Source organism: Mus caroli, chromosome 15 (genome assembly GCF_900094665.2).
Source record: "Mus caroli chromosome 15, CAROLI_EIJ_v1.1, whole genome shotgun sequence".
Classification (NCBI taxonomy): Eukaryota; Metazoa; Chordata; class Mammalia; order Rodentia; family Muridae; genus Mus; species Mus caroli.
Window position 1 is genome coordinate 88,142,124 of NC_034584.1, and position 9,995 is coordinate 88,152,118.

The 9,995-nt window shown below is 38.5% G+C and overlaps 1 protein-coding gene across 2 annotated transcripts in view; it reads right to left on the reverse strand.

The window, feature by feature from the left end:
• Window positions 1-9,995, reverse strand: part of Adamts20 (ADAM metallopeptidase with thrombospondin type 1 motif 20) — a 126,083-nt gene that overhangs the window by 101,641 nt on the left and 14,447 nt on the right. The window lies entirely within an intron of this gene.

The following is a 9,995-nucleotide window of genomic DNA, read 5'->3' on the forward strand; positions in this document are numbered from 1 at the left end:
TCCCTCCCTCCCTCCCTCCCTCCTTCCTTCCTTCCTTCCTTCCCTCCTTCTTTCCTTCCTTCTTTCCTTTCATCCTTCCTTCCTTCCCTCTCTTTTCTTTTCTGCTCTCATCTTCTGTTGATTTTCCTGAAATTGACGGGTTGTTGTATTTTCAACAGAAAAGGGAACAAGGAGTGAGGTAAAAAAGAAATTATAATGCCTAAGTTATTTATAAACCAAATAATCAACAATCAGGATATTGTTGCAATATGATTCCATGTGTGCATGTGTGAGTGTGTGTCTGGGCAAGTGTGTGTAGGTATATGTGTGTGTGTCTGTGTGTGTGTGCTGTGCATGTGTGTAATGATTTACTCCATTTGAATATGAATGGAGCCATTTGGGGATAGTAGACAATCCAAGCCACTAAGCACTTTCCATCATCTTTAACACCTGTCTTTTGTATGACTGTGTGTTCAGTTATGAACACTGCTCCCTGTTTTCTTTCCCCTGGGATCCATCACCCACCAAGGATCACTGAACACCTGCTGGCCTGGAGAAGATCCCAGATACCCTAATACATACAAAGCTCTGGCCATCGGGAAAGGCTGAAGGTTTATGTTTCAATATATTCACTTGTTTCCAGGTTATTGAAAATAAACTTTTCTGAGCATTTATACACATCAAGAATGTTTAGGAAGTGAGGTGCACACATCACCTTATAAAGCTTACATACCAGGGAAGGGGACAGAAGCACAAACATAAAGATAAAATTTTAGGTTCTTTGAGTGCTTTGATAATATTCAACCAAGTGACAAATTGGTTTATTCCACCTCGCAGGCTGGCTAACATTTGGAAGTTGGTACTGCCAAGCACTGCTGTAACTTCACGGAAAAGCCATCAGGCAAGTTTCATACATGCTCACCCCATAGACTGCAATTCCATAACTCAGCAAGCTCCTCTGAGTCGCATGAAGACGTCACAGCAGATACAGAGACAAGAAAACCAGACTAAAGACGTGCAGAAATGCACTCTCTCTTATACTGCCAAGCAATCCCCAGCAAGGTAGTCAAGACCACTCAAACTACAAAACAGACTAAAACCCAACTCAACACCCAAAGGAATGCAGAAACCGTGGAACTTTTAAAGAAGAAAGTTTTCATGATGTCAGATTTGCGATGAGTCCTTGAATGTGAAGTCAGACGTCAAAGGAAGAAAGATAAAGCCGGAGAATTCGGACCTTGTCACATAGCAACCTTGAAAAGAAGCAATGACACTCACTCCTTATCTCACAAGAGAGAAGTCCAACAGCCACACACTCGAAAAAGAAGAGGTGCTGCCATTGTCTGCCCATCCTCAGTACGAGCACTGGTAAGTAAGCACGGCCTTCAGGTCTAAAGACCTGGTCCGGGAGAGTGTGTCGAGCCCTCCAGGCTGCCATGTGCCAATGAGGTACATGAAACATGAAAAGAAACATGAAAGAGCAGCGTAACTCACTAACTGACACTATATTATCCACGCATACCTCAGTTTACTAGTGTGCGACTTGAAATAATCCAAAGAATACAATGATGGAAAAAGAACAGAACAATGTATTAAAATCTACAGACTCATATTTCATTAACACACGGAGGCCTGAGTCTTGCCAGTACAGGTGAAGGGCACGAGAAAGGTTAAGTGTAGCGTGCCTTTATGTTGGTAAAAATTAAAATTAGGCATACGCTTTTAAAAGATACATGGGTATATCAATATCACATTTTCAAAAGCCAAGGAAATTAGAACCTGGGAACTGGAATAATCTTTGCTTCCGATGCTGAAAGGCAGTGGAGAGAATGAGGCAGAGAGAAGTGCAGTTATCTTCAAGCCTTTAGGCTTCATTGGTGCATATGCTCTTGAATATGCAGACCAGAATTAACAAGTCAAGTACATCAAAGAAATTCCCACTATAGCAGTCTGAGAGCTGGCATGACTATCACATTCTATTGTCCTGATAATGCTTGCTAATGCAGTAAGATAATAAAATTAAACACACAGTATGACCATTAAGGAGATGGTTTCCAACTTTTTAAAAGTCGATTGAACACCTGAAAACATTCTGTAACTAAAAATCCCAAGAGGCTGAATGTAAAACTCTGTAAATCGCCTGCCCTCCACACAGAATTAAGTAAATCATAGACATGAAATAGTCAAGAAGAGCATGAACTGAGATTTGGCATGGAATATTTAAAAGTAGGAACTTCAGAGGCATGGACATTTTTACCCCATTATTTGGAAATTCTATTACCAAAATATACAGATACATATTAGTAAACTGTACATAACTGGACAAAACTGTATAGAAATGCTTAGCCCAGCAGTAACAGTATGGCATAGGAAACAGATATTAACTTAGTATTTCAGTATCCTTCAATGACTACAAGTGTATGTTATTATTAAATTTTGAGAAATTAAAATAGTCCCTACTAATATAGCATCTATTCATATTTCACAAGCTAAAAGCTACATTCCATTGCCTTTTCTTGGTATTTATCCCTAAGCATTGTGGCTAATGAGAAAGTGACCTCGGTAAATACCTTCCATAAATAGCCATCCCTCAAAGCACATTTGCTACCTAGCATAGTGGCACATGTCTGAAATACCAGCACTTGGGTGACAGGGCAGAAATATCGGAAGTTCAAGGCTATCCTCCGTTACTTACCAAATTTGAGACCAGCCTGGGCTACATGAGACTCGGTCTCAAAATATCAGGCCATGTTAGCCAAATCCATGACATCATTTCTTTGCCACGCTTCCCAGTTTATTTCTGTTCCATCAAGTCAAGACTAAAACTGATTCTTGCCCTTTATTCTTAGCAAGTATATATTACAGCATGAAACCCATTTAGATGAACCCCAACGACGAGGTCACCAGCATCTTACTAGAATATAAAATCTTTAACATTTATGCCAGTGATAATGGCCCACAGAGCAATATATCAATTAATAGCTACAAAATGTACATTGCTCAAAATTATCATTATACAACAATGTGATTAGAGATTTGTACCTGAATATCAAGCTGCTACCTCATGCTCATGATTTTTCTTCCCCAGTTTTCAGCTTCTGGCATCTACAGATATCAGCAATAGCTTCCTGCGTCCCACAACTGAGTCACCCACAGCACAGAACCACTGGGATGTGTGCCCTCCCCCACCCTAGGTTCTAGCCACCTCTTCTTTATCATTTCTCCTTCAAATGCTTCTTGCATTACTCTTGTCTTCAATTGCACACTATTTTATTCATTGGTTGAAATTAAAATGCAATCAGTCCTTTTTGAAAAACAATTATGCCTCTGAATTCATTAAGGTATTCTGTGTCTTAGAACTCTCAGCACAAAGACTACAAACAGTAGATTTTTAAAATAGCCTTTCAAACAGTCTAGCCATTTCAATTCCCCATCCCTCCATTCATGGTTAAGTCCACTTCTAAGTAAACACTCTCTCGTGTCATCCTCACTCAAGATGAAAGCAGGTATGTCCTCACTGGGAGATTGCCTGCAGGATAAATTCTAAGTCCTTCTCAAGAGGTCACCACTACGCACCATCACCTCACCACGCTGTGAATTCCCTAGTGAGTGAGAACAAGGTTGGGCAATGAGTTCTCCTAAATTCAGTAAGTGCTCGTGGAGATTAGGGAGAAGATGAAGAAGAAGAAAAGATAATAGAGGAGAGAGAAGAAAGACAAAGCAAGGGGAAGACAGGAATGGTTTGAGGAATAAGACAGAAGAGCATTGTAGGTTGCAACTTCAGCATTAAGGAAAATACAAATGAGGTATAGACCAGAGTCCACTACAAGACAGACCCACACTGCCTGAGACATTCCCAGTACCAACCCCAGTGCTGTTATCTGTGCACAGGCAGTCTGTATTTGACCAGAAGAAAACTATACCATGATTCTCCAAAGCACAGAACCATTAAGTCAGGGCATAAAATAAAATTCTGTTTAATTTAAAGTATCAGCATTTGAAATCACTGTTGAATGCACCAAAGCTTAAAGAATTGTGGGCTTTTTCAAGTAAGATATGACCATATTAGATATTATGTCACCATATTTCCTCATGGTTTAAGTTGTATTCTGGTTCTATATATGTCGTAGGTCTCCATGCTATTGAACTAATACTGTGAATAATAACTACAAATGTTTACTGTGTTGATTATTTATCAAGTGATAGTTCAAGCCCTGTATGCTTACCTCCTTAGTATTAACAAGAAGCCTTTAAGAAATAACCACTATGATTAGAACCACTTTATTAATGAAGGAAATTAGGAAGAGAAAGGTTAAGTGTAGTGGCCATGGTCACATAGAAAATAAAATAGAGGTCTGGGGCATCATTTTTAAAGGGTGTTGAATAGCATAGAACCACAAAAACCTACCAGTCTCTAAGCTTTCTCATTCTTGAACAACTCAAGAACATACTTTACGAGTTATGAATTATAGTTTGTGCATTTTTAGAAGAATGTAACAGATTAATACATGGACCCTCATCTACTGGTAATAAACTTGCAGAAGAGTGTGGACTTGACTTTGTGAAATAAAAAAATGATTCCATCATCTGCCTTCCCCACAGCCTTGGATCAGTTACTATTGCTGGACAAATTTTAAAACACATAGACATGTGACAGGAGTTGAGGGAAATTTTCATAGCCAGCAAGTGAATACCATAACAAAGGCGTGAACTCAGGTTTTCTCAGAATAGGCTTCCAAACTGAATGGAACATCACATGACTCTGCTAATGTCTATATGTGGCACCACATGGAATGAGAAGAATTTAGCAACAATGTCACCATGAAAAAGTATTACTTCATGGAGACAAAAAAAAAAGAGAAAGAGAGAGAGAGAGAACTATCTAGTCATCCCTATGAAAACATGGGTCTCATCTTTCTCTCACACCAGAAACAGAGAACTGAGCTATGACATAGATATTAAATTTGGTAGTTTGGGAGGAGAATGATTTGAGACCAATCAACTACTGACACTTTATCCAGCAGCCCTGCAAAAGTATACTGAAGTACTCTTTCTTTGATTAAAGAAATTCTCTTATGTCCACAGTTAACTTCCTAAGTGATACTAAGAAGTTTTATTATAGATGTGGAATTTCATCAAGAACTACTGGGTAGGAGCTAGAGTAAAGGACTTGGAGGTCCTTTTTTTTTTTTTTGAGAAAACCCATGTTCTGTTCCCAACTCCCATATTACAAGCTCATAACCACTTGTAACGTCAGTTCAAAGGGATCTGGTGCCCACTTCTGGACTCTGATCACACCAGAAACATATGTAGTGCACACACATACATTTAGATAAGCATGGTTATCCATAAGTAAATGGTTTTAAATATTATTTCATTCCAGAGATCCAGAAATGTTCAGTTACCTCAATAGATGTAAAAAAAAAAACAATGAGCTTTTAAAGCTTTGAAGAAACCAACAAGCCTTTATAATAAAAATTCTAGAGATCACAGAGTTGGAGAGAACATGTCCCAGCATAATAAAGACCACATATTACAACTCTATAGTAATCATGATGTAGATGGTGATAACATAAATACATTCCTACTAAAATCAGGAATAAGACACGCTGTTACCATTCCTACATAATATAACGTTAGCTGTCCTAGCTACAGCAATAATGCAAAAACATAAAAATAAAAAATAAAAAGTGAAAATTTTGGACAGAAAGAACCCCAGCTATTCTTATTTTCAGAATACTAAAAATTAGAAAAAAAAAGAATAAGAAAATTATGTTAAGGTTATCTTATGAATAATTTGTATCAAATTCTAGTTGGCAAAAACTAGAATCTTGGCTTCCTTTTCGTGAGTAACACATCCCAAGCTTAAGTAGCAGAAAGCCAGAGATTCAGGTTTACCTCACTGAACATGGGCAACTGGTTATGTGTTTTGGGAGCCAGATATAAAGCTATAAAACAAGATGTATGGCCGATTAGTGACCTCATAGTTATGTATTCTTTAAAAGAATATGTAGTGTAGTGTAGCATAGTGTTGAATTGCGTTCAGTGTCCTGCACACACTAAACATGAATCGTAGTACTGAGTCACACCTCATCCTTCCTGTTTCATCTTAGGATAGAGTCATAACAAGTTTCCCAGTCTGGCCTTGAACCTACTTTATAGCTAATCCAGTCTGGACATGAACTTCCAATTTTTTTTCCTATGTTCAGACTATAAAATAGCCTATGCCACCAATCCTCGTTAAAAATTGAAATATTTGTGACTCTGTATATTTTCTCAGTTCACAAATGCATTTCCTTATAAATCATCTCTGCATGTATGTATTCATAAGTCTTCAAGGTCATTCTCTCTATTACCTGTTGAGTAAATCTAACTGACTAACGATTGTATACAACAGAACAATGTCCGTTCACAGCACGTGCCCTACAAGCTGTCGTCAGTTCATTGAGTCCCATCAGTAAACTCCCATTTGCATGGCTCTTCTCCTATGTAAAAGGAACCCACTAGAAACCAAATCCAGTCATGAGAAATCATTACCAAATGGGTTGTTGAAAAAAAAGTGGGGGCTTAAGGTTCGTGTCACCCTGCTTTGCGGAGGATCTTTCTGTGTGCCCTAGTGTCTGTTTTTCCTGACCTCTGATAAAAGCCTTCCTTTACTGGGAAAGAAATAAAAAAAAGAGAAAAAAATGAAAGAAAGAGGGAGAGAGGGAGGTTGGAGGAAGGGAAGAGAAGAAATCAAGAGGAAATGAAACCCAAGGGCCTTGTGCCAATCAATGATTAGATAAAACATCTGTTTACCTTGGGCTACACATAAATAATTTTGATGAAATTCAACATCTACTCCTATTGGAAATCATTAGCAAACTAAGTACCTGGCATAGTAACTTAAATAAGCTATGAAGTTAGAAGGAAATCTTTAGTCAGCAAAGGGTACCTAAGATAAACCTAGACCAGACAACGTATGTATCAGTAAAGGTTGAAATCGTTCCTATTTCACGACTGGTAATGAGACAAGAATTTTCATTACAATTATTCCTATGGACTAGTCTAGCAATTTCACTAATGAAATAAACCATGAAAATACAAGACTAAAAGGTTAGAATGCAATATATAGAACTGCTGGGTTATTTATTTATAATCCTAAAAGAAAAAGCAAATTAATTAAATGTTGCTAACTTGCCTAATATAAAGGCCAACAGGAGATCTGCACTGTTGTATAAAAGGAATGAATACAAACATCATTATAAAATTATCAAGTGTGTAATAATATAAATGTTGTAAACAATATATTCACGTAATACCCAGAAAACTAAGAAAAATATACAACATTATAACAAGAAAAATCTACAAAATATTTAGATAATTAAAAAATAGATATGTAATAGAACATACTCATAGGCAAGTAGACACTACATATAATGACATCATCACTTCACTGGGCCTGAGAAGATGGCTCGGTGGTTGAGAGTGTATGCTTCTCTTACAGAAGAACCAAGTTCAGTTCCCAGCACCCATGTGTGGAGGCTTACAACCACCTGTAACTCCAGCTCCAAGGGCTCTGGCTTCATCTTTTAGCCTCCATGGGTACCTACACTCATGTACACACACACACACACTCATGTACACACACACTCATGTACACACACACACACACACACACACACACACTCCCATTCTAAAAGCAAATCTTTACAAGAGGTATCATTTGACCAAACCATTTTATTGATGAAATAAAATCTAATCTAAATCTCTTCTTTTCCTCTTTAAAAATTAAATTCAGCAAGCGAATTGTAAAGTTTCTATATCCGTTTCTAGGATTGAGATGCACCCTCCCCTCCACCTACCCCCCCCCCAAAAAATCTGAAATCTCATGAGCAGCCACCTCCCATACACAATGAACTAGAGAGCAGAGCTTTGGTAGTCTGAGACATATGACAATTCTGATGTAAGGGTGCTCAAGGGACCAGTGAGAGGAACACAGAGTGGAGACAATCACACACATATGGGACTATTTGAGAAAGCCTAGGAAGTGTGGCCTTATTGGAAAAGGTGCATGAGGTTTCACTGTCAGTTAGTCTCTCTCTCTCTCTCTCTCTCCCTCTTTCTCCCCACCTCTCTCTTTCTTTCTGAGCCTCTCTCTGTCCCTCTCCCTCCCTTTCTCTCTCCCTCTCCCTTCTCATCCCCTCCCCCTTCTCTCTCTTTCTCTCTGTCCCTCTTCTTCCACCTTCCCATCCCCCTCCCCCCTCTCTTTCTCCATGTCCCCATCCCTTGCCCTCTCCCTCTCCCTCTTTCTCTCCCTCTAAAACCATAAGCTCCCAAAACTGTTTCTTCTGAATATTGCCTTGGTCATAGTGTTTCACACGGTAATAAAAAGATAACTAAGACAATGACCTTCAACAAGAGGGATTAGGAATGGCCAAGTCAGGCCAGACCAAGTAATTAGAAACTTTTTCTTGACCCCTGTTAAACTACCCAGGAAAGGAACTCCCAGTCAGCTGATTGGTATAATAATGAAATCTCTTAATTAGGCTTCCATACACATTACACTGAGTTTGTTCTTCCTTTCCTTATGGCATGGTATCGCACTATCATCCGATGTCCCATATTCCCCTTATTGTTGCCTTTCAGTGCTCTAGATGGTCCAAGCACTTCCTCAACTACAGTGTGCATACACTTCCACTTCCATACAACATACTTTCCATTCTTCCTCTTTCCCAGACAAATTATTCAACTTTTGTACTTCAGATAACGTACTATTACTCAAACAGATTTTCTGTGACTGATACATCCAGGCTGGGTGCATCCCGTACTAGGCTTCAACACACCTTCTACAGAAAAGTTATTTTGATACCAAAATTCCTCAACTATTTTTTAAATATTTTTAAAGATTTATTTATTTATTTATGCATATGAGTACACTGTAGCTGTGCAGATGGTTGTGAGCCTTCATGTGGTTGTTGGGAATTGAATTTTAGGATCTCTGCTCACGCTGGTCAGCCCTGCTCGCTCCAATCAGCCCCGCTTGCTCAGTCTCTGCTCGCTCTGGCCCAAAGATTTATTATAAATAAGTACACTGTAGCTGTCTTCAGACCCACCAGAAGAGGGCGTCATATCCCATTATAGATGGTTGTGAGCCACCATGTGGTTGCTGGGATTTGAACTCAAGACCTTCAGAAGAGCAGTCAGTGCTTTTAACAGCTGAGCCATCTCTCCAGCCTCAATTCCCCAACTATTTAACCCCAGTGTTATTTTATGCAAACTGTTATGGGAAGAATATGAAAAATGAAACACAGCCTATCATTTTGTGTTATAGAAGAGAGAATATAAAATTTAAAGCTGAGAGGTGAGATGATAAAGGCATACCCAAGCTTAGAAATAACTCAAGACAGATGGACACTAACTGGTAAGCTATTTTGTCATCTTGGATTCTAAATCCCACATTGTAAGCTTGTAGAAATGTTGGCAGGTACACTAACCATGAAAGAACAAATAGACATAAATGATAATAGAGTTGACTATTGATTTGCAATAAATAAATAAATAAATAAGTACCACTGTCTCTATAGGCCACAGTTAGTATGAGAGACAAAAATTAAGGAGCCACTATTATTTTATCTCTATGTATCAAGAGCACCCAGGTATTCATTTAACTGGTTATAGTTTTAATTTGAAAAAAAATACTATGTTGCTGTGGAAGAAAAATATTTGAAGTTAAACATCTTCTAAGAATGACCACTGGGCGTGGTGGAGCATACCTTTAATTCCAGCAGTCCGGAGGCAGAGGCAGGCAGATTTCTGAGTTCGTGGCCAGCTTGGTCTACAAATTGAGTTCCAGAACAGCCAGGGCTATACAGAGAAAACCTCAGTGTACTCATGTGCATAAATAAATAAATAAATCTTTAAAAATATTTAAGAAATAGTTACAGTACACAAAAAGAAAGAAAGAAGGAAAGAAAGAAAGAAAGGAAGGAAGGAAGGAAGGAAGGAAGGAAGGAAGAAAGAAAGAGAGAGAGAGA